The following is a 26,381-nucleotide window of genomic DNA, read 5'->3' as shown; positions in this document are numbered from 1 at the left end:
ACAACAGTATAATCTATGGCTGGTATGCAGGATGTTTGTTCACGTCAATGCTTTTAAATGTGTTATTATTGAGAAATTGAAAGTGGGGCGCGGTTGAGTTGAGTTGTGCGAATGTGTAAAGATATACGTTTGTTCAACTGGATTCTCATTTCAAATTTTTCTGAGCAGTTTTTAAGATAGCTTTTTTTCCTTCTAAAATGGCATTTTTGACCATTTCAAATTTTAAGTTTATTCCATCACCTAATTTTGCGCTTTTCTGGTGAAGGGGACACTACCTGCTTTTGTGTAAAAATATAGAATTGTTTAGTCTTTTCAAACATTTGCAATTTCTTTCTTTTTTCTTTTCCTCCCCCCCCCCCCCCATTTATACTGTATTAGAGGGGGGCCCATGTGAGGTTTCTTGCCCCAGGACCCCGAATTTCTGTTGATGGGCCTGGTTGAAATTGACTAAACCCATGAACTTTCTATATTACAAAAAACCCCCCCAAAAACAAACAAACAAAAAAACAAACAAAAAAAACAAAAAAAACCACTTACGGTATTCATTTTACGTTTTTTTTTTCCATTTATATTAGAGGGGAGCCCATGTGAGGTTTCTTGCCCTGGGCCCCTAAATTTCTGTTGATGGGCCTGGTTGAAACTGACTAAACCCATGAACTTTCTATATTACATAAATAAAACAAAACAAAAAAAACCCCAAACACTTTCAGTATTCATTCTAGTTTTTTTTTAAATTTTGTATTAGAAAAAAACATGTTTTTCAATATTAATTTTAGCCCCCACATCTGTATAAAATATAATTGGCCTATAGAATATTGTGAAGTCATCTGAAACCCAGCAATGGGAAACAGATATGACATTACTCCAGCTAGCATTAGCAACAGGTTTGATTGACAGCGCTGCTAAGCGCCCGCTCCCTGCTAAACCAATGATGCAGTGTGCAATGTGCTCCTTGTGTGTTTTGGTGCAGACATAAGTAAGAGTGATTTTGTTTTAGAACTTAGAACTTTTCTTCTCAGCTTTTTTCCCCACGAACTGACACTAAAGGAATGTTAACACTTAACTATGATAAATATTCACCACTGGCCCTATCCCATCAAACCACATCATAATCTGAAAAATATAAAATCCTCTCATATGCAGTTTAACCAGGAAAACAGCCGGCAACAATGGATCAGATCCGGGCATCACGAAGCGGCAGAAGTTTTTGAAGAAGGCATTAAAATTCACTTGGTCTGTCTTTATAGTGGTGAAGGCATAAGTGTGGGGTGGGAGTCGAGGTGGGGGGCGGGAGAGGAGGCGGGTGGCGCGGTGAGGGCGACTCCAGCTAAGGCCATCAAAGAGATTGTTAATACAGAGGATCTTACAGGTCTCTGAAGGAGAATTAGGTCATTCACTAGACATATACAAGACACTTTAAAGCTGCCACAGGGTCATTTAAAGGTCCTATATCACACAGAATTGACTTGTGAGGTCTAAACCATGTTATAATGTTGTTACCTCATCAAAAACACACCTGGAGTTGTGTTTTGTTTCATTCACACATGTTTGAGTAACCCTTTATTATTAGTCTGTAACATCTCCAAAGCTCAAAATGCTCTGTTCCACCTTGTGATGTCATGAAGTGGTAGTTTTCAAGTTAACAGCTCCTTTTACCTTTTGCTTATTAGAGATTGGCAATTTCAGGGCCAAAAAGATCCAAATGATTCTAACGACGGTGTGTGGAGTTTAAAAACACAATAAAGCACTTCCTGTATTACCGCATGATGACGTCACAAGGTGGAACGGAGTGGTTTCTGTTTGAGGGAAAAACTCAATCTAAATATGCAGGGTTTGTGTGTTGAACAAGATATTTTAACAAAAAAATAGCATAATACAGACCCTTTAAAACCGTTATTTGAATCAAGTTATTTTAGAGAATGTAGTCAATATTATTTATTAGAGGATTTTAGGTACTCGTACTGTTTTTAGCACCTTAAATTAAAGGTGTAATGTGCAACTTTTCTAGTGAAGTGTTGGCCACCTGCTTGTCTCCATGGAGATGTCATTACCTGCCTGGTATATTTGAAATCATGATATTAAACTTATTTCCATGGAGACAGTCACGTGATACCTCCAGTCAGATCTGTTATTTTATTTGACTTTAAAAGAGAGACAGAGATTTAAGAGAGAGATGATTACCCAGATGAAATTCTAAACGTTTTTAAAGTCTAATTTAAAGCAACACCATGTAACTTTCTGACCTGCATGAATCCGTGGAACATTCTCCATGGACATAGACGAGTTTTATGCCATACTGTGGGAGATTATAGTCAAAGGAACAACATTTCCATGGAAACAAACTGGACAGATAAGAGTTAGGTTTGTGGACACGTTTTTCAATTTTTTCAGTGCAATAAACACAACCAAAATAAAAGAATAATAACAAACTAACAAAATTGCTTATATTTTTGGTATAAATGACAGTTTTTCTCCCAGTATAATGCCAATTGATTGTATAATAGCAGATTTAATAGAACAAAAAAAACTCTGAAAACATGCCAGCATAAACTGACTACATCTAAAACGGCGCTTGGCATGCTCCCCTAATATAAATAAACAGGGCAGTTCTATTTCACACATTGCTCTAGTTACCACTGCAGCGTGATTACCCATAATGCTTTGGACAGGGGCCCGTTGTCTGCATCGCATTTGAGCGTACCCAAAACATTTAATTATTCAATGTGACTCTCTATTACATTCCACAGATAAAAGATGGGCGCTATGGCAACAGCTAAAGGCGCGAGGGATCTGAAACGCTCCTCCAGACTCACAAATAAAGCCGCGCGCTGGAATATTAGACCCCGAAAAGAGACGCCAATTGATGAGTGACAATCCAATTTAAAGAAGCATCCAGGGACTAATTTGGAGATAATGGGAATGGAGGCCAAAGGAGAGGGTTTAAGGGAGAGAGGGATGAATGAAAAGGCCTTCCCAGACAAGATACCCTGGCTCTGTATCAACTGCGGGCTTAAGAAGAGCTTTCTGTTAGTGATACAATATAGTGGTGCAATTAATAATAGAAAAAAAAAACTGGTGGTAGAGCAAACATTGTTAACATTTTAGTTTAGGGATCCCAATTCTCTTTTGTACACCTACCCCTTCTCCTTCCCCTTAACCCCTTAGCCCCAGCCCTACTCCTTCCCCTAACCCCTACACATTCTCTGAAGCCCTTCCCCTTCCCCTTAGACACAGTGTTACCCCTTCCCCTAAACCCTACCCCTTCTCTTAAGCTCTACCCCTTCCCCTTAGCCCCAGTTCTACCTCTTTCCCTAAGCCTTACCCCTTCCCTTAAGCCCTATCCCTTCCCCTTAGACCCAGCATTACCCCTTCCCCTAAGCCCCAGCCCTATCTCTTCCCTCTAAACCCTACCCCTTCTTTTAATTCCTACCCCTGCCCCTTAGATCCAGCGTTACCCCTTTCCCTTAGCCATAGCCCTTCCCCTTCAAACTAAGGGCTAAAGGGAAATGCTGAAAACACAGCGCCTGGAAATGGGACAGCCCTCATTTTGTGTCTGCTTATTTTTCGATTTATCACGAGCCCAGAGCTGTGCGCTGGCATTTATGGATATGTCTAATTAATTAGGCTTTTATGATCATTACAACATAATTATAGAGCCTAATATTATAGGCTACTTTAGTTTAGGGAGTTGGGCACTTTTCCCTTTTTAACAAAATGTGTCATTAACAAAACAACTGCAATTTAGTTCATGACATCATATGGCCATACAAAAAAAAAAAACAAAACAAAAAAAAAACCCAACAACAGCATTATACTTATATAAATACTAACAGACCTAATTAACCAGTGTGCCCCTCGCTCCCTTCCCCCAAGTCGAGATGAGAGAAAAGCAAATACATCATCCAGGAATTTATGATATGTTAAGTTGGACAAGCTATGGGTTAAGTGTTTTGCCCAAGGACACAACAACAGTATTCATTAGTGGGAGCTGGAATTGCACCGACAACATGACTGCTCTACTGATGATGTTTATGAGCATCGAGAGCGGGATAATGAACCAGTTTGCCACTAACATTCACGAAGTTACTCTTTCATTAAGCTTGGAAAAAACAGTACAATTACTTTTATAAAATTCAAGAAAAATGTACATATTACTGTTTTTTTTTAACTTTTATTAAAATATCAACAATTTGCCTAAACAAAACAAACTAAACACAACATCGTTTTCATCACTTTTGACACGGATGGAGGAGCAGAAATCAAATTATGAACATCCCCCCTCCCCTCACAGAAGCATTAGAGCGGAGCAGGAGGGTTGGTGGGAGAGGAGACTGCAGCGATCGCCGTGGATACAGTGATTTTGGAGGTGATTAAAAAGACATTAGTGAAACGACTCTCGCAGGTAATTCACAAGGTGGTCGTTCAAAACCCAGTTAGTACCAGAACCGGCTCGGACTGAACAAATGTTATTGGATGAACACAAAATATCAATCTGAAGCCCCTGCGATCTCCCACCCAATTGCCCAATTATTGTCATTTCAAAAAGATGAGTTTTATGTCATACGTAATTTTTCATTAAACAGGGATCTGGCACAAAAGTTGATACAAAGTGAGTGAATAAAACAACATTACTATTAGTTATGACGGTGCGCTATTGTAATTGGTAAATGATCACGTTTTTATGTAGCTCTTTTCCACCTTCAAGGCACTCAAAGGTACTCACTCCTCCACACATGACGAGGGTTAAGTGTCTTGCTCAAAGACACAATGACAACATTTATCTGAGGGTGAGTGGACCTGATCTGATCAAGGCAGGATTCAAACCACCAACCTTCAGATCAGTGGACAAAGACTCGACCAACTTAACTACTGTTGTGGTTGGTAGTTGAACTTATCTTGAAGACGTCTTTGCCTGTTTGTCTCCATGGAGATGTTGTGTTTTGGAAGTAAAGCTCACAGTCTGGCATTAAACGTACAGTATAGTTTGCATTTATTATTATTTTATTAGAAAAAGTTCACAAACACTTATGTTTGACGATCCCACTATTATGAGTTTTCTTCCGCTTATCCGGGCCGGGTCGTGGGGGCAAGAGTCTAAGCAGGGACTCCCAGACTTCCCTCACCCCAGACACATCCTCCAGCTCCTCCAATGGGACCCCAAGGCGTTCCCAGGCCAGCCAAGAGACATAGTCCCTCCAACGTGTCCTGGGTCTTCCCTGAGGCCTCCTCCCGGATAGATAATTTTAGATAAAACAAATAAGCTCTTTTATACATATACAGTAGAAGTTCCAAGTTTACCAAAATATGTACAGTGTGTCTTAACTCCTGCATGCGTACAAGCCTCACTAAGAGTCAGACTGTGTTGTTGGTTGCGACAGGAAGGGCATCCAGCTCAAAAACGACCCACCGCACGACTAGCAACCTCGCTAACTCTCCTGTACCATCGTTACCCAAAAAGCAGGTGTCAGTTTCGTCTTCTGTCTGGCTGCGATACAAGAATAAACTCAGGCTCGTAGTGGCCAGTCACTTAATCTCTGGCAAGTCCCTGAAAACTGCGATATCTGTCTGGAATGGCTTTACAAAAGAACATCTTATGAATTTTAACAGCTTTGGCAATCCAATCTGCTCTAGTGAGGCCGGCTAGAAAAACACAGCGTTCTGCCTTAGAGGTTCCACAAAGATATCAAAAATAGACCCGCTCCCAATCGCTCCAAAAATACAACCAATTAGACCTGGGGAGACAATGCATTTTCTACAGCGTGTGACCGATCGAAATGGCGTGTTTTTAGCCTGTAGCTTTCTGGGTTTAGCGAGTGCTTTGCTAATTGTCTTGTCGTTAAGATAGACAAAGCGCTAAAATCACGTTCAAATAGATCATTAAACTTACAATCTATGGGAGACAGAAGATGCTACTTTCCTATCAAGTGAATTTGATCCCGAAATTGGTTGGCGAAACTTCCCATACCAACTACCGAAAAAGCAATCTTGTAAAAATAATGGGGCTTGGGATGAAAGATGGTCGCCAATAAGCCGTGAATAAAAATACATTCATTTCATAATTTGAAATTGGATCTGGGTTTGTGGTCAATGTAGAGTACAAATACGCATTAGAAGAGCAAACGGTGTACAACGGAATGGACTCAAATAACAGCCTCACAGATGAACGAAAAGTTCTAATTGACTTGATAAATTTAGGTCTAAAACATTTGCATTTGAGTGGTTAGCAAACTATGAAAACTATGGTCTAACATTCATTCCATCTTAAAGATAAACTGTGCAACTTTCTTGGTGGATGATCTGCCACCTGCTTGTCTCCATGGAGATGTTGTTGCTTTGCTTGAAATGTTCCACAGTATGACATTTGATTTATTTATCTTGCATATTTTCAATAACAGATGATTTATTGTGCAAAATTACATTGAAAAGCATTCATTCTATCAGTGAGTGGGGTCGCCTCTTCACAGATCCGACCTGTGACTCGTCCTGGTGGCTTTACCTGTTTCTCTCCAGGGGTAAATGGTCACATTTTTAATAAAACCTGCACTACCTTTTCTGAGCGTTCTACCATGATGTTTACGTCAAGAGCAGGATTTGAACTGTCTGTCTTCAGATCAGCTGACAAATGCTCTACCAACTGAGCCACTATTTTGCATATATTTGATTCCACAGATCTGACCTGTAACATGGACTGGTGGCTTTACCTGTTTGTCTCCATGGGGATAAATCATTTTAATGCCATTTTGCAAAACGTTCCAGGCTTAGCAATAACACATAGACAAGCATGTGGCGTATCATCTACCAGAAAAGTTCCACAGTAGACCTTTAAGCCCCTGTTTATAGCTTAACATTCTTAGCAGCAGTAAAGCCTAATCCCTTCTACATAAATAGTTTAAGAAATACAATGTGTATAGGAGGAAGTTATGGAGATGCTTTTGTTTAATGTATTTAAAGGCGAGGTGCTGTGAATCCTAATGCGGGGATCAGACTCTCTCATTCAATTTGGCTGTGCCTTTGTTTACCAGAGATCACAAATTTACTCTGAATTATAGATTCAAGCTAAATCTATTTCCCATTTCACTTCTTCCCATCTCCATGATTGGCCCTTGCAGTGGTCTGTGATTTTCTCGAGAGCCCTTGGAAAAGTTGGTTTGGAACAGCAGTACTTTAGAGCGAAATGGAAAGCATCATCTCGACATAAAAAACACCAGACTAGACAGTGATTACAGTTTATGTCATGTTCATTATTAGGAATTTACTAGAGTCAGGAGTTGAAATTTATTTTACATATATTATAGTTAATATGGATTCAATAAAATGATGTAGGGAAAGAACTATGAACTGAACATTGATATTTTGTGGATCTTTCAAAGTCAGAAACGCATTATCACCCACAAGTCACTCAAAGCACTTTACATCAAGGAACCGCTCACCCATTCACACACACTCACACACCAGTGTACGCAGACATTAGGAGCGAGGTGGGTTAAGTGTCTTGCCCAAGAACACAATGACAGGAGCTGGAATCGCACTGCCAATCTTCGACTAATTGTCATAAAGTCAATCTTCTTTCAGTTGAGGCTCCTTGCTGAAGTGAACGTTCCTTCCACGGGCAGATTTTGAAAAAGGAAATCCACTCATTTGTAACACGGCGTCTGGATTATTGTAATATTTTGCACTAGCTCCTGTTTCATATCGGGCCAATTGAGAATGTTATTGATTGTGTTTAAGTGTGTGCATTCTACGGGTCCTCTGCACTCTATGGGTCTTCTTTATTTAAGGGCGTTACTGCAGCCCTAATACTGCACCCAGAGCCCTGAGATCAGCTGACCAGCTCCTGCTCCAGACCAGAGATGACAGAGCCCAAACTATTGAACAGCGCCCTCTGCCTGTCAGATCCTCTCAGTTTTTAATGCAGTTTAAGACTACACTGAAAAAACCCCACCTCTTCTCCCTGGCATTTAATAGATAGACAGGATATCTTAGTGTTTTATTGTTCTTTTCCCATGTATAGTGTTATCTGTAGGTTTGTTTTTTGTTGACTTTTATGTGAAGTACTGTGGTCAGCTGAAGTTGTTTTCAATGTGGCATATACATAAACTTGAATTGAAATAATCGTGTCTGGTCAACTATAAGAAACAATCATAGTGGTATTTTGATCATTTTAATCGTTCTCTTAACTGTAGAGACTCTAAAACACACACTATCAATAATGCACTTTTTATTATTCTGTGTTTAGAAGCCGTCAGTCACCATATTTCAGCCTTTATTTGGTTGATAATGCATTTAAAAAGCCTCAGTTTACCATAGAAATAGTCATTAACTACTCAACTAATCAAAAAGTGAATGATTTGACTGCTGAAATAATCGTTAGCTAGCTCTAGTATTTACCGAGTGCATTGACAGCTTCAATCAATATCCCTTTTATTCGTTATACTGAACTAATAGAGAGAGCTAAATCCAGAATAGAACAGTATTTCAAAATGTGTTGTAAATCCCCTCAAGGCACTGGGGCCAAACCTTTGGGATAGACCGAGTGCGTTGCTAGATCACAGAGACGGGAATCCTCCTAGAGCGGTCCTATTGTTGGAAAGGTAGTGTAGATCAAACAGCGAAATCCCCATAGTGCAGCCCGGATAGTGCTTTCCGGGAGGCAATCTCATGTCAAAGCTAGCCCCAAAAAGAGACACGCATTTGGGCTTCGGGAGATGGAGGATTCAGATAAGTCCTGGAGCAGAGAGCCAGGACTGAGCGCCACTGACAGAGAATGACAGATAAGAAGCATTCAAACGTCTTTATGCAGGATTCACGTGCAAAGATGGAACGACTTAAAGAGGAAGTGCAGTGTTTGTGTGTCGCTCTATAGTTATAATCTATGACACCTGTGGATCATTCTGTTAAAATTTGGACGTTTTAAATCGCAATATTCATCTAAAACAGCTTAATAAAAGAAACTAATCAGCTGACTTCCATGTTAGAAAACTGCGGCGCCCAATGGGAGCTGGCGTCGCCGTAAATGTCATCGCAACAAAGAGCTGTGTAGCTGTTGGTTCCTTCTATAGATAGCTGCAGATAACACTACGCCACTCCATTCATCAGCCAATGCCTTACAAATTTGAAGTAAATAGTTCCCACATTTACGCAAAATTGTCTAGACTGTAGGCTAATTTCAATGTTAATGAGATATTTTGAATATTTTTGTAGACTCACCACTGTTTTTGTCTTCCTTCAGACACCCTCTGGTCCACCCCCAAGACTGTCTTTGTTAAAATAAACCCTTTTTTTGTTTGCCGCCGATTGTTTTTCTTAGCAGTTGTCATTCTTAAAGGTCCTATATTACACAGAAACTATTGTGAGCTATAAGCCATGTTATAACGCTGTTACCACCTCAAAAACATATCTGGAGTTGTGTTTTGTTTCATTCACACATGTTTGAGCAACACTTTATAATTAGTCTGTCTACATCTCCAAAGCTCAAAATGCTCTGTTCCACCTTGTGATGTCATGAAGTGGTAGTTTTCAAGTGACCAGCTCCTTTTACCATTTATTCAGTAGAGTTTGGCAATTCCAGATCTGAAATCATCCAAATGATTCTAGTGAAGGTGTGTGGAGTAAAAAAACACAATGGACCGCTTCCTGTATTACCTCATGACATCACAAGGTGGAGCAGGGTGTTTTTAGTTTGAGAGAAAAACTCTTTCTAAATCTGCAGGGTTTGTGTGTTAAACATGTGTGAATGAAACAAAACACAACACAACAGGTATATTTGTGATGAGGAAACAACATTAGAACATAGATCAGAAAACAGCGTAATACGGGCCCTTTAACAACAAGTGGAGTGAAAAAAACAGCAATAACATCTCCATGGAGACGATCAGAGCAGTTGCGTAATGCGTCTTTAAAATATGTCCAAAAGCAAAAAGCAAATTTTGAAAATGCTCCTGTGGTATTGAAGTCAACCTAATCTTTCTATAGCCAACATCGGCCTTATATATTGTGTACAAAATGTGTCTTTTGTACGAAAAAACAGCAGATGGAATAAACATGTGTTGGGCCAAATTCTTCTCACTAACTTCACCATTAAAATACATATAAATAAATAAAAGACATTTCAAACAAGGCATGAAATCCCCCTCATTATGCATTGCGGTTAATTCCCTCTCAGTGTTGTCATACCTTGCGCTGTCCCTGCTAATTATAACAAACTACAAACAATCCAAAAGCGCACAATGCCACATTCTTAGCAGATGGTGTAGAGTTTAATATGTTCTCTATGTTTCTGACAACTGTTCATTTCTCAGCCTGGAGACGAGACCACCGCTGGGCTGCCATTTTATCTCCCCAGAATCTTGGTAATAGAAAAATAACAGATTCATTGTATGCTAAAAGGGACCAGATATGAAAAACTACATTTCAGCTGCCGAAGACTTATTACCGCTCTATTGGAGAAGCGTTGTCGGTGGCGATGTTTGGTCTGATAAGATGGCAATTTTCAGTAAGAGGATTCGCCAGCTTTTTGGCCCCTGCGGGTTTCCGTCGCAAGTAAAAGAGATATATTTCACAGAGGAGAGCCTGATAAAATGAGGGTCAAGCATTTGCAAAAGTGAGATAAAGATGTCTTCTTTTTAATACCAGATTTGGCGGAAAGTGAGAGGAGATTTTTTTGGACGTGTGATTGGTCCAGGGCCGAGTCTGGTGATGTGGGTTTGACTGTCCCATGGCGATAGCAATAGGAGGCGGTGGTGATGGAGGGACAGCCGTGGATACGTATTTGAGCGGAGGAGATTGACTGAAGCTTCATTTTAAAATTCTCCACCAAGAGCCGATGCACGAGTCCATTCCGTATTGGCTGCTAAGTGGGATACAACCATAGAGTGTATATATAAATGGACATAGCTAAAGGTTGGCCGCTGCACTCCAAATACGAAGTGCTCATGGGTGCATTTCCAGCTCCGTCGACTCTTCAATTTACTTGCAAAACTACTGCAGTGAGCCTCATCATTTGGTCTTAAAATGTTCATATTAACCCGTTCTACCTGTTTCTTGTGTTTTTATTTCACTACTGTGTCGATAAATCAGCACATCCTGTTAATAAAAGACAAATCAGGTGCTTTCTTTCCCTGAGATAGCCTTAGCAACAGGTTTGATTGACAGTGTTGCTAAGGACCAGCTCCCTGTTAAACCAATGGTGCTGATGGGGCGTTACCTTCAACAGCCTCGCTCCAGATTGGCTCTTTGGTCGCTCTGATACTCGTGGTCAGAATTCCAAATATGGATCTCGGCTCCAAATTGGTCGCTATAACCGCTAGCTTCGATAAGGTAAGGTCACATTCACTTCGTCGACTTCTTTATACAGTCTATGGTTCAATGGTTCATCCCTCTGACCATCGGATTGGCGGTTGAGTCGTTCACGCGATACAAAAACACGCTATAACTTCTCCGTTCACTTTCAGGTACTACAGTTTAAGCTATATGTGGTGGTGATTGAGAGAGGTGCATGATGGGGGATCGGTAAAAGAGGAGGGGGACATGCGGGGGAGGGGGGGATGCGGGTGGATGTGCGAGATCCGAAATTAAGATGACAGCAACGACAAGCCTCAGCGCTGAACAGATCTATCTGATGGCGTATGATGCTAGCCCAACCGCCCGTGTGCGCCAACCCCCTCCTCCCCCCTTCTTCTTCCTCCTCCTCGTCTTCCTCTCAGAGTTTGATGTGTGTCTGGAAGCATTAGCGCGAGTGCGACGTGGCGTGCAAAGTGTAACAGCGTCGACGAGATCGGCGGACTCCGTGTCTGAGCAGACAGAAGATTGGGGGCTGCGGTAAACACCTGGCACAAAGCTCGCCTGGTGAATCATGGAGAGAGCAGATCGATCGACGTGTCAGAGGAGAGGAACAAAAACAACGTGAAGGAGAGAGAGAGGGAGGGGAGGAGGAGGGAGAGAGACAGAGAGAGAGAAGGAGGGATAGAGGGGGAGAAAGCAAGAGAGAGGAAAGAAAGGAGGGAGAAATAGAGGGAGAGGGGATGGAGAGAAAGGGCAGAGAGGGTGGGCGGGAGACAGAGAGGGAGGGAAAGAAAGGGGAGAGGAAGACATATAGACAGAAGGAGTGATAGAGGGTGGGAGAAAGAAAGAAAGAGAGATAGGGAAGGAGAGACAGAGAGGGAAGGTGAAAGAAGGAGAGAAAGGGCAGGAGAAAGGGAGACAGAGAGACAGAATTAAGACAGAGGGAGACAGAGAGATAGGGAAGAAGAGAGGGAGAGAGACAGAGAGGGAAGGAGAGAAAGAGGCGAGGAGAGGGAGACAGAGGCAGAAGGAGGGAGAGAAAGAAGTGAGGAGAGGGAGACAGAGAGAAAGAAGGAAGGAGAGAGGATAAGAAAAAGGTGAGGAGAGAGGGAGACAGAGAGACAGAAGGAAGAAGAGAGAAGGGGGAGAGAGGGAGACAGAGAGATGGGAAGAAGGGAGGGAGAGAGACAGAGAGGGAAGGAGAGAAAGAGGGGATGACAGAGGAAGACAGAAGGAGGGATAGAGGGGGAGCAAAAGAAAGAGAGATAGGGAAGAAGGGAGGGTGAAAGATAGAGAGAAGAAAAGAAGGAGGGGAGGAGAGAGGGAGACCGAGAGACAGAAGGAAGGAGAGAGAGGGGGAGAGAGGTAGATAAAGAGACAGAAGGAAGGAAAGAGGGGGGGAGGGTCATAATAGAAAGGGAAAAAGGGAGAGAGGGAAGAGAGGGGCAGAAAGAGAAGGAGTGGAGAAGGGAGAAAGAGGGGGAGAAAGTTCACTTTGCAGCTGTGGGTTTGTAAGTGTAAAAGTTTGAGGTGGTATTTTAAAAGTAGCACATTTAACCAGCCTCACAGAGGGAACCTGAGGATGGATTATTATTGATGACATAAAAGTGCACTATGTAACTTTTTGGTGGGGTATTATTGCTTGGCAGAGTAACATCTTTTAATACAGAAGCATATCAGTCTGGTCAGATTTGTTTATTTCAGTGACACGTGTGAAACGAAGGAGCCGATTGGTCACCCATCATTTTGAACAAAATCAAATTCCTCTCACCTCAGAGAAATAGAGTTGAGCACTTGCCTCATTGGTTCTGCAGAAATCTGTTTCTTTTCTCCTTGCAAGAAGCCATATTTGTTTTGATACGGACAGACCATGCGTGTCAATCACACCCATCTGGACTCAAGGAGATTCACTGCTGACCGGACTCACATCTCAGTAAAGTATTGAAGAAGTATGTATTCAAGATCCCAGGCAATTTGGATGCACCACCTGCTCGTCTGCATAGGGATGTTGTTGCTTTGCATTAATCTAATCTCATTTTTATTCATTTGCTTGTGTTTTACTGCCCTAAAATCCCTTGAAAATGATTACTCTGAACAGACTGTCTTCTCCATAGACCTCTCCTGCTGACCTGTTACTTGGCCCAGTGGTGTCATCTGCTCGTCTCCATGGGGATACATATGTTTAAAAGGTCCATATTACACAAAATTGACTTTGTTGAACTTTAAGCCATGTTATAATGTTATTTCCTCATCACAAACATGCCTGACGTTATGTTTTGTTTAAATCACACATGCATATTTAGACGAGTTCCTCGCTCAGACTGAAAACACTGTGCTCCACCTTGTGATGTCATGTGGTAATACAGGAAGTGCTCCACTCTGTTTTTAAACTCCACACACCTTCACTAGAATCATTTGGATCATTTCAGCCCTGGAATTGCCGATCTCTACTTGGACTAAAGGTAAAAGGAGCTGTTAACTTGAGAACTACCACTTCATGACATCACGAGGTGGAACAGAGCATTTTGAGGTATGGAGATGTTAACTTAAACATGTGTGAATGAAACAAAACCACAATTCCAACATTTAACGAGGCTAAAATCTCACAAGAGTCCATTTTGTGTGATAAGGAACCTTTGAATATGTTCTTAAAGCTCCATTTCCAAACACGTAGAAAGAGCAGCTACAGTACAGCGTCAAGTGATCAGTTAGTTCTGTTTTTAAATTCAGAGCAGGAACCTTCTTTTGAAACATGGATCGTATAATCGACTGGAACAAAGTCCTTTCTCAATATAACATAAGATGAAAGTCAAACTAGTGAAAAAAAGTGCTCATAAATTTACCTTTTTATTCCACTGTTCAATGATGGATTAATACCAAGTCCTTTCTGAAACATTTGGAGTGAGCTATTACTACAGGTTTTACGGTTGACCTGCTGTAGCTCGGGTTGAAGATTCTCAATGCTAATAGAGATTAATTAGATGCAGATAAAATAAAAAGTAGGGAACATTACCTGGTTTGTGCCAAAAGACCAGTCATTTTCAGATAAGAGAAAGACGTTATTATCTTGACTGGATTTTCTTTAATGCTATAATGTATAAAATGGACTGAGGCATTTGCACTGTCCTTATGCGAACTTCAGCGTGTGGTCACCAGCGCTGGCCTCATCGCACAGTGAAAAATTAGACTTAAATAGGGCCGTTAATTAAAACCTTGGGCTCGGAATAACGCAAAAACCTCAAAGAAATTCAATACTGACCTTTGTAACACTAAAGAAATGAAAAAGAGACAGATTTGCTGTGTTTTTCATCATAAATTTAAGAAGGCGTTAGTACAGTGAACAAAGTCGGTTCAGTTTAGCAGGATAAAATAAACGTGATTGAAACATGCTTCTGTTTCAATTACGTTGTGGCAGAGTGGTTAGTTCTTATTTGTCAGCTGCTGGTTTCATAATGTTCGGGTGCAATTCAAGATGTTATTGATTGTGTTGAAATGTGTGCACTCTATGGGTCCTGTGTGCGCTCTATGGGTCCTGTGTGCGTTCTATGGGTCCTGTGTGCGCTCTATGGGTCCTGTGTGCGCTCTATGGGCCCTGTGTGCGCTCTATGGGTCCTGTCTGTGCTCTATGGGTCCTGTGTGCGCTCTATGGGTCCTGTCTGTGCTCTATGGGTCCTGTGTGCGCTCTATGGGTCCTGTGTGCGCTCTATGGGTCCTGTGTGCGCTCTATGGGTCCTGTCCGCGCTCTATGGGTCCTGCCCGGTCTGAGAGTGCTACAAACAGGAGGTCTCGGTGCGGCTCCAATCGAACTCTGGAGCTAGGTTAGTGCGATGTGAATGCCGCTGATCTCGGGCCGATCTATGCAGTCTGTGGTGACGGTAAAAGTGGTGGAATTGGGAAGAAAAAAAAACACTCAGATCACAGTTATTTGTATGAATGGGTGCCATGGAGCTGCTGTTTGGGACGTTCATCTGACAACAGTCTCCTTCTGCGTCGGTTTGCGCAGGTGAGGCTCGGTCTGTCTATGCAAGTGAGCATCGGTCTGCCTGCGTGCTGTTCAAAAATCTTTTTCTCCTCCACCACCAATGCGTACAGTCCTCACATTGTAGCCACAGGTGAAAGAAAAGACCACCATGTTCAGGGGAAGCGAGGCTGTTGGTGGGTATTTGGGGTAAATGAAGCACGGTGTTTGTGAACCAGCCTAAAAGTGAAGCAAACTGAGATAAATGTAGTGCCACTGACATGTGTGAACAAGACCGTATGAATTCTATCCAGAACTTATCACTGCCAAAGTTTTAATTCCAACAATTGAATCAACAATTTAAAAATATTTTGTTGTGATTGATAGCTTGATTTATATTCCGTGGTGGGACTTAGCATTAAAAGTTTAAGCACAATTGTTCTTGTAATTTCTAGGCACATAGTTGAAAAAGCCTAATCAGACATACTGTAATATTCATCCCCTGCTCCTCTGGCTCCCCCGGTGGCTATCACAGTACTCTTTTGTATTCAGAAAAATGGCCAAACTCACCTCTGAAGATTTGTGGAGGTCATTTGGAGATGTGAGAAGGAAAATGAGGAGGAATAAAAATCAGAAGCTTTTCAAAATTCTGACGTGGTTTGGCCCTTTCAAAATGAGAGACAGTGCAATGGCAGTCTATTGAGTTTATCTTCGTTGTCTTAGCTATGACCTTTTTACGTCAAAACTTTCGATCAACTTGAGTTTGTTTACATTTTGATGCATTCAGTCATGTCCATGGTGACAATAATGGAGTATTAATCTTATACGGTGCTTTTCCAAACATTGCTACGATTTCATGCATAATTCATTCATCCCATAGTTGGTGGTAGCCAGATTTCATTTTTTTCATTAATTTTTATTTCTACAGGGAGAGTCCAATGAGTCCAATATGAATGGTTATCACCAGATTATTAAAGTGCATTAGAGGAACAGATGTATCCAGTTTTGCATGTCCTTGAAATATATTCCATTATATTCTATTTTTGGGAAGCAAAATAATTAACAGCTTTTTCCCCCCATTTCAGTCCTAGTGTGGTCAGTTTTTAGACATAGACAATCATGAGATCTTGTTTTAAAAGTTTCCATATCAAAGTTCAACCAGAAAGTGAGATATTCAGGCAGTCTATCAAGTAGTCCCTTATAAATACATTTATACAGTGTTCTCTTCTGACGGATAGTGATGGCCAACCTACTTTTTCTTAGAGTGTACCGGGATCGGTTTGAAATTCATCACCTGTTATGAAATGAAGGGCTGAATGAAAGAGTGGACCTGATACTTTCGAAGTAGTGGCTGAAGTCTGAGGGTTTCTCTTAAATCGTAACCAATCTAATTAATAAATACAGTAAAAACTAGCGGGCCCAAAATTGAGCCTTGGGGCACTCCTTTGCTTAAAGTAAAAAAAAAAAATTGATTTGAACCCACTGCCATCTACTTACTGGGTTCTGTGAAAAAAATATTTGGAACCAATTACATACAACTTGTATACTGCTGTCTACACATATACATTTTTCTTGCATTTGACCCATTCACCAAAGCCACCTGTCAGGGTTTCCTGGAACATGCTATTCCAGGAAACCCTCTTAAATCTCTAAACAGGATCTTGGTCAGCTGCCTGGGATCACTCCTCCAACACTTTACGAAGATGTAAGTTTGGTCATTGGTAAATCTCCTTGAGTTCAGATGGGTGTGAATGACAGGTGGATTAGCCAATCAGAGAAGTGCATGGTCCGTCTGTATTAAAACAAATATGGCTCCTTACAAAAAAAAGAGAAAGGAAAGAAATATCACTGGCTGCGTTTAGAGCCTTTTCGTATGATAATGGTTGAGGTCAGGGCCTGGTTTTCAGATCATGGTTAAGGTAAGGACCAGGATGAAGGTGGGGGATAAAGATGTACTTTCAATAAAATATTTTAAATGTGAGGAAAACAGGGCTGTGGAAACATAAAGACCTTTTTAATAATAATAATACATTTCATTTGTATTGCACTTTACATTTCAGAGAAATCTCAGAGTGCTTTTTTAAAAAAAAGAACCATAGGACCTATATTACGACCTTCATCTACGCATAACTGAGTAATCCTTTATTATTAGTCTGTCTATATCTCCAAAGCTCAAAATGTTCCATTCCACTTTGTAATGTCCTGTGGTAGTAAATTTCATGTTAACAGCTCCTTTTACCTTTAGTTCAGTAGAGTTTGGCAATTCCAAGGCTGAAATAATCCAAATGATTCTAGTGAAGTGTATGGAGTTTAAAAGCACAGTGGAGCACTTCCTGTATTGCTACATGACACATAGAACTCAGTCTTTTCTGTTTGAGAGAAGGACCTAATATGCAGGTTTGTGTGTTAAACTTGTGTGAATGAAACAAAACACAACTCCAGGTCTGTTTGTGATGAGGAAACAACATTATAACATAGAGCGTGAAAGCATGATTTTTGTTTTATTTGTTTTACTCTTAAACCTTGTGTTGAATACTGGGTGTTACAAACATTGAGGTGAACTTGTTTCTCAATAAGAATGCGACATACTAATTTTAAGATGTCTATACTGGAACCTATTTACTTCGGTTACATGACACAGCTTTTCATCTTCAGGTTCACATTTATTGCATCTTTTTAGTGACTTATTCTACCTTTTGGTTAACAGCTAATGTAATGTACAGTATGTAAAATTAGTTTAAGTCATCATAAAATATACTATAAATAGTACCTTTTTCGGGCTATAAGTACTGGACAAACTCCTTTGAAATGTAACACATGTGCCTGCTGTCTGTAATCTCCATTCAACTGATCAGATAACTCTCTACCTGGTCTGCAATCTCATCTTTCACAATTACACAATGTAATATTGGCTTTTTAATAGACTCTTTCTAGCCCCGCAGTGACGGCTACAGTAGAAATCTTAAAAATGACTAGTGCTGTTTTTACGCTGGTCATGTAATCTGAGCTTTATTACTTGTGTTTCACTCTTGTCGGCCATTTGCAAAAGGAAAATCCAGGCAATTAGATCAGCTCACAACTTGTGCTCCCTCCTATGAAACATTCAGCTTAAAATGTGCTTTGAAACCTGTCATGGGGCACACCAAATCCCCTTAGTTTCACAAAATCACCACCCTGAACGTTCTTATTAATTTCTCCCCATGAGAAAGGCTTCATTTTGAGTCAGCACCATGCGTAAACCAAGCATTTCACGACTGCTATTTTAACAAATAATTGGTTTTAAGCTGAGTAAAACCGTGCAGCGTTCGACTGTTTTAAATCCAGGAAAAGTTCTGAAAATGTCAAAGTATGTTCCCCCCGAGTATAGCTGTTCAAATGTATCTGTGGATGAATGAATAGAGAGGAGATGCAAACTTGTATCATTATTTAAACTCATTAAAAGCGTATATGGTGTATGTCAAAAGTTATGTTCTATTGTCACTATGGTAGATAATGATCAAATTGAGATCATAATCTAGATATTATAATGTGTTTTTGGGAAAGAGTCTGCTACCTGCTTGTCTCCATGAAGCATAGACTGTATATATGTAAATGGACATAGCTAACACACTAGCCGACATGTGACAAGTGTAAGAATTGTTCGTTTCTGGTGTAAGCATCAAAGAGGACAAAAGACTGAAACATAAATCAGAAGGGTTTAATGACTTTCACACAAGTAAAGTGAACAATGAAGCAACAGACTCTCTGGAAATGATAGGTGGAGAGCCCTGAGATGTGCCTGTCGGGTCTTCTTCTTATCAGCATGGTGTCACACATTAAGAAACTTTAGGCAAAGGTCAACAAGGTGAGTGTTTTATGACCCTCTCAGAGTGGGGGTCACACACACTCCTGAGATGTGGCTTAAACCAAAAGGACCAGAAGATAGCTGTTATCTTATTGTCCACAGTAATATTCCACGCTGGTCTCCATAGTGTCCTGGTGATCCCTCATGCATTTCATATCCACTGTTGGGCACGTGTTATTTACCACGAGATACCAGTTTGGAGTAGTGCTGCACTGCTAGAAAATACCCTACAGAAGTGAGCTTTAGCACATTTCTGGCTCCATCAGCTCTGGCTCCAATTCACTTTCTATTGAAAAATCTTCACCCCTCTCTCTGTAACTGCTGCTGTAAGGCTTGTCATTTTAGTCTTAAAATGTTCTTATTAATCCGTTCTGCATGATCCTGGTGTATTTCACAATCTTGTCCCTAAATTAAGATATGAACATTAATAACAAACCAGTCTGGTGCTTATTTTCCCCGAGGTCGCTCCCTCTGGCATTAGCAACAGGTTGATTGATTGGCTTTTTGGTTTTGCATTTGGATTAGCTGCTATAACTGCTAGTCTCGCTGAGCTCCATTTTGTTGGCATTTGACTTTCTAATGTAATTTATAACATTTGCAAATTTACATTTTGTGTTTTATTGTTGAAAAATATCTGGAAAAAAATTGCATTCTTACAGTGAGCAGGCTCTCCTCCCCACAGATCTGACGACTTGGCCTGGTGATATCATGGAATATTGTAGGCAAAGCAGTAACATCTCCATGGAGACAAGCAGCTGATGTACTCTCTGCCAGAAAAGTTGCAAAGTGGATTTTAATATCATTTATTTATCTCAATGTTTTTTGTGGCCTAGATTTTGGTTAGTAACTCCTAGTTTTAAATATGTGATAAAACTACAAAATGAAACAAAACCCAAATGTACGACAGAGTATAAGGGTCACTTAAATAAAAAAAAATATGCGGGCGCTACGAGAATAAAGTCGTAGCATTTCGACATTAAAGTCGTAATATTACGAGAAAAAAATTTGCAATATTACGAGAATAAAGTCCTAATATTATGAGAAAAAAAGTTGTAATATTACAAGAAAAAAGTTGTAATATAAAGAGAATAAAGTCGTATTTTTATGAGAACATAGGCTGCTGTGTGTGAATGAGTGACCAGTGTGTTATGAAGAATTTGGAGCATTTTGTTCATATATAGCAATTTCTTCCAAATCTGTATGGTTCCTCCGACTAAACAAACTCAAATGATTGCAGTGTCCCTTCAAAGTACTTATACTGATGATAGTGTGGTGATGGAGGGCTAACAGACACAGTATTTCACCATGTGTAAACCCCAGTTGAAAGTTTATCTGAACAAAATGCTCCAAATTCTCCATAACGCACTGGTCATTTACGCACAGCAGCCTATACTCTCATAAAAATACTTTATTCTCGTAATATTACGACTTTTTTTCTCGTAGCGCCCACATTTTTTGTTTTTATTTAAGTGACCCTTATACTCAGTCGTACAAATGCAAACACTAATGCTAAAGAAAAAATTCAATTAACAGTAAATACAAATAAATAAATCAATAAAATCAATAAACAAAAAATAAAATAAAAACTTCACCCAGTTTTGTGTAATATAGGCCCTTTAATTAAACCACCTGTAATTGGAAAAAATGCATGAAAGTTACATAGTACACCTTTAACACTGTGAAAATAATAGGCTGACTATAACCTTAAATCCAGAGGAAAATGGGACAATTATCTCTGAAAAGTGTCATCACTTATTCCCGTGGTTACATATGCGAAATGTGCACATCGCCTTGAGTTTGACCTAACACTGGAGCAGAACTAATAATGATTTTTATATGTTTTTGTTTCATTTTTTACACCGTTTCGGCCCTATAGCTCTCCCTCCAGAATAGGAACACAGCAGCTAATGTGCAACAAGGAAACTTCACAAAAGGTGAGTCTGACCGTCACCTCAACAAATCATTCAGATGCATTTGAATAAAATAAAACTGAGATTATGGATAAAACCAGGCAATGCACATTTCATAAGAGGATTTTTGATAATTAATATCTCTATGGTGATGTGGAAAGTCAATAATTGAGCAATGAGATTACCTTGAGGATATGGCTGTGTTACAACGGCCTAGGACAATATCTGAGCAAAATACCAAGATTATTCAAACTGTTGCATAGAATGAGAACAAAATAGTCATGTAGAAGCTTCTATGCATCTTTCTTCAGCTGGTTTGTTGCTCTGGTTTTGCTAAAAGTTTGAATTATAAACGCTAAAAACATATCTGTCAAATAAAAAGTCTAATGAACATGAAACTACAGGCAATGCTGGGAAGTAACAAAGTACATGTGGCGAAAATACATACTCAGAATACTAATATTAAGTAAGTGTATTCAGGTACAGTTACTCTTTCATTTTGTGGTATTCAGTGTACAGTTACTTTTGTAAAATACAAGGAATACATGGCGGTATTTCATCATGCAGTTTTGGCTTTGAACGCTGCATGGTATTAGTGAGGAAAATAGATGAAAATATACATAGCAGAATTATCTCAAAAAAGTTTTCTAAATGTGCACTATAACTTTTAACGAGAATTCGACATAGTAATTATAATGACAGGCCTAAGCGCAACAAAAATAAAACTGTATTATACCATATATACCATGTTTTTCCACTTTAACATAATGCAACTCGGTGTAAAAGTATTTTAAGTATTCAGAATAGAGTACTCTAATACATTTTAACTTGGGTATTCAGCATTCAGTGACTAAATACATTTTCAAAGTGCTCCTCCCATCACTGAATATCGGCAGTGATGGTACAATATGGATTTTTTTATTTATTTTTTTAGCACATACCACTTTTTTATTTGTCTTTTTTGGCATCTCTTCTAAAAAAAATAACAAAAACAACTCAGTATTGGTGAGAGAAAAACAGCTTGCAGTTGTAAAGAACTCATAAGCATTTTTTGTACTACTTTTGCCACCAATTAAACTGGATTATTATATCAGTAATTTCCCCAAGTACATGTAGTAACTGCCATTCACTTCATGGTAAAGTCAAAATGCTGTTAAAAAGGGGCTTTATCTGCAATGACTGTTTTTGTCAGTAGGTTGATCCATTATGATTGCATATGGGCGTTACTCAATAGTTATTGCGAGACTGGGGCCAGTGCCTTGCCCATGGTCTAATATTGCTGTGTTTTGATAACTGTACATTACGCAATAAGCTTTTAAGTTACCAATGTTTAAAGCTGATTAACTCCATCCATTTTCTTCTGATTATCTGGGGTCGGGTCACAGAGGCAGAAGTCTCAGCAAAGACTCCCAGACATCCCCCACTCCAGACAAAGTAGTAGTAGCAGTAGCAGTAGAAGTAGCTCAGCTGAGTGTTTTTCCATTGATCCCGATGTTGAGCCCAATGTTGACACCAGCGTCTGTGTACACTGGTGTATGAATGTGTGTGTGAATGGGTGAGTGGTTCCTTTGAGTGCCTAGAAAGATGGAAAAGTGACCAAAAATAAAACCACTTACACTTCCTTCAGCTCCTCCGTTGGGACCCCAAGGCGTTCCCAGGTCATAGTCCCTCTGATAAACTAATTTCACCAAATAAACCATGGATTATTGATTAGAAACTGGACTAGTTTGCTATAATTCAATAAGATACCGGGGCCAATTACGTGCATAACATCTTCAGTATTACATTTCTTTTGATTTTAAACTTACTTAAAGTTTTGAGAAGAATAGCTGGTCTTCAGATGATTTAATGATACAGCTGTCATCTTCGCTAATACTCGGTGAAGTTAGCTTGTTAGCTTTACTGTCTAACTTTGTGCCCATCATTTAGCGCTAACGTTTTTAGCCCCTTAAACCAAAATTACACCGTTGCAATTTATTTTGAAGGCCGCTAATGGTCCGCAATAAGCCATCCCGCTCACGATAGATGTTAAACACAAACTAGACATCTTATTAAAATCTTTTCAGAAGTTAAGACCGCTGCAAATTCCTCATTTTTCTCTCCATTTCATTTCAGGCTGAACCTGTCTCATTCAAAGCCACAAATGGGAGTGATTGCTGGGAAAATTAGCTAGATTTGAGCCTTCAGTCGCAATTATATAGATTTAAATTCACTTAGACGGGCACTGACGGGCGCGGCGTGCACATAAATCAGTCATCATTGGACCTGAGTTTGCGGTTGCCAGACATAGCAAAAATACAGCGACTTGTTGTGATGTATATTTAGCAGCAGAGTGGAGAGCTAATGATGAAATGTGTACACGTGCGGTAGACCCTGACAGCGCCTCTATGGGACTGACAGTTGCAGATATAATGGAGTGGTAGAAGGCGCTTAGTCCTATATTACGCTAAACTGATTCTTGTGAGCTTCAAGTCATGGTATAATTAAAAAGTTACCAACTAAAGAACAGACCTGGAGTTGTATTTTGTTTCATTCACAACTCCAGGTCTGTTTGTGATGAAGAAACAACATTATAACATAGATCAGAAAATACAAATCAGTTAATACTTGTCCTTGAATTGAGTCCAGATGAGTTTTCAAATGTGTCTGGAATAACAACAAATTGTAAAAGTGAAACCAAAAGCAAACAGCATATAAATAAATAAAAAACAAAGTAAACAAACAAACAAACGAAAACTTGCAAGGAATGATAAAGACTCATATTGTTTTCATTGTAAATGGGCTACTTGTTTTCCTGAAAATATGATTGCTTTGTCTGGAATATTTCACAGTATGGGATTTACATGTGTCGATCTCCATGGAGACAATCAAGCCTCTACCACCTCTAGTGTCCAGACCACACCTCTACCACCTCCAGTGTCCAGACCCCACTGGAAAGACATCTCCTAAATTGCATCTAACTAGCAACTACCTATCTTCATCTCAATGTCTTCTGCCGGGGTCTGAGCGCCAAAGAGAACACACTTTTCTTTTGTGTCTATCTGCGTTTTTCCAGTTTGAAATACAAGTTTAATATTAAGAAGCATTTTGGGCCAACATTGGTAAATCGTCTTATTACACCAATTTATAGACTCAAATAAGATATAGAATTAATCAATATCTTGGAAGCTGATAAATCCAATAATTTCAGTATCAGTGAACTGCTGCTGGGGAAAGTGGAGAGTCGTTTTTTTTTTTTTTTCCATCTCCTGAACATTTTGAGTAAAAACATGTATCCCTGACTAACCGCAACTGTGAATGATTCTCGGAGGAGGCGGTAAATCTAAAGGAACCGATATCAGTTCCATCAAATGTTTCAATATCGGTGCGTCCCTACTTTAAACACTCCAGTTTTTTTGCAGCTCTGTTACTATGTGAATCACCAGAAGGGGGCAGTGCAAAGGTAAAAGTTAACCATCCCTGTCCTCTCCACGTAGACACTAATTAAAATGACAGTTTGACACAGTATTGGCTTACTGTCTGAGGCGCGCTGCTGCAGAGATGGGCTCCTCTCTCACGCTGGAAGTGTAATTTCATGGACTGTTAGACGGACAGCCGCGCGGTAAACACAGCGACTGGAGCAGAGGGGCAGGTGTACTCCAGCATCGTCCCCATAGTGTCTGTCACGGGGTTATCTACAGTGTGTGAACAGGACAAGAGCAGCACACAGCTACTTCTAATGAGTGCACTCACAGTGTATTAAGGGCCACTGAACACAAACGGAGAGCGAACTGGTGCTGGGTGAAGTGGGTGAAGGTTTTTTTTTTCTCTGGAACGATTTCGGTAAAAAAAAACATGTATCCCTGACTAACTGTAACTGTGAAATATATAGACAAATACAGTTGTTCCTTGCTATAATGTGGTTCACTGTTTCGGGGATATGTTTGCAATTTTTCTCTCCGACAAAACCCACAATGTCGATGAAACGTTCTGCACCGACAAAGGCACCGACGAAGGTTTGAACTTTGAGAGTGTTTAAACGAGAGAGAAATGTGAGAAAATGGTAATGCCTGTGTGAGAAAAGTGTATAAAGTGTGTGGTGAGGGGTTTTACAGCTGCAAAACATATGTAATAATAATAAAAAATAAAGCTGACTACTTCGCGGGTTATTTTTAGTACGTAACCCCCGCGATAAACGTGGGACCACTGCATACTGATAATTCAGATTTTTGGAGGAAGACGTAAATGGAATGTTGTTGATTCAATTCCAGCTATGTCACGTTATGGTTGTTCTGCACTTGGGCAAGACACTTCACACATTGTGGCTGTAATTGGTGGTTTTCAGATTCTAGAGTCTGCTGTCGTACTCCCAGATGGGGGCGCAAGAGCCAGGATTCCTCATTGATTACATTGTTTTTTAACATGAAATATCCAAAAGGTAAATTCACAAATATCAAACTATTTAACAAAAACAAGACAAAACTTATTTTAACAATATTCATTTTAGCTGCTCCAGTCTGTATTAAATATTATTGGCCTATACAATGTTGTGATGTCATCTGAAATCCAGCCATTGTACAATGATCGTTGGGTGGAATGTAAACAAAACGCATTACTGGGTGGCAGAGTATTAGTTAGCTTAGCACTGCTGCCTTTGACATGCTAGCCCGATTTGGTGATTTGGTGACACAATGCATTTCACCAAGCAACCCAATGCAAATGAACCACCTGAAGAATGTGAAAAACTCATTACTGTTGTGAGCATCAAAACTGAATGGAAACGTATAAAACAAAAACATTGATTCTGTTTGATCCCTTAGGCTTTTCCTTCCAATTCATAATCTGATCTTTGCAGCACTCATCTCTGATTTCATAGCTACATTGCCGAGGAAAAATGGATTTAATAATTCAAAGAGTTGACCTTTCTGAACCTGATTTAGTCTCGAAGGAACGGGTGAGGTTTTTTTTCCTTTTTTTTTCAATCTATTCAGACTGACAGTTGGAGACAAAATCACTTGAAGCTGTCACAGTGGAGGTGTCTTCGGAGCTGTCTTCATGATGAGGAAATCATACAGATATGGATTATTGCATTGATTTTCGTTCTCTTTCTAAATGGAAAACAAAGGCAGGAGATTAAAATTGATTTCATAAAAACATAAGCTGAGAGTTTTGTGAAGGGAAAACATCCTCAGTGAATTGGTACTTACTTGGAAGAAGCAACCGTTGAGCCACAGCCACAGCGACGCAAAAGTATTCAAAGAGGTTGGTCTGCATCCATGTTATCTCTGACCACCAGCATTCTCACTCCACAGGTTGGCGGTGCGATTCCAGCTTCCACAGATGAATACTGTTGTTGTGTCCTTGGGCGAGACACTTAATCCACCTCGCCCTCAGTATCTGCGTACACCGG

This window comes from Periophthalmus magnuspinnatus, chromosome 19 (assembly GCF_009829125.3).
Source record: "Periophthalmus magnuspinnatus isolate fPerMag1 chromosome 19, fPerMag1.2.pri, whole genome shotgun sequence".
NCBI lineage: Eukaryota > Metazoa > Chordata > Actinopteri > Gobiiformes > Gobiidae > Periophthalmus > Periophthalmus magnuspinnatus.
The sequence above is the reverse complement of the archived record's forward strand: the minus strand, read 5'-3'. Positions refer to the sequence as shown.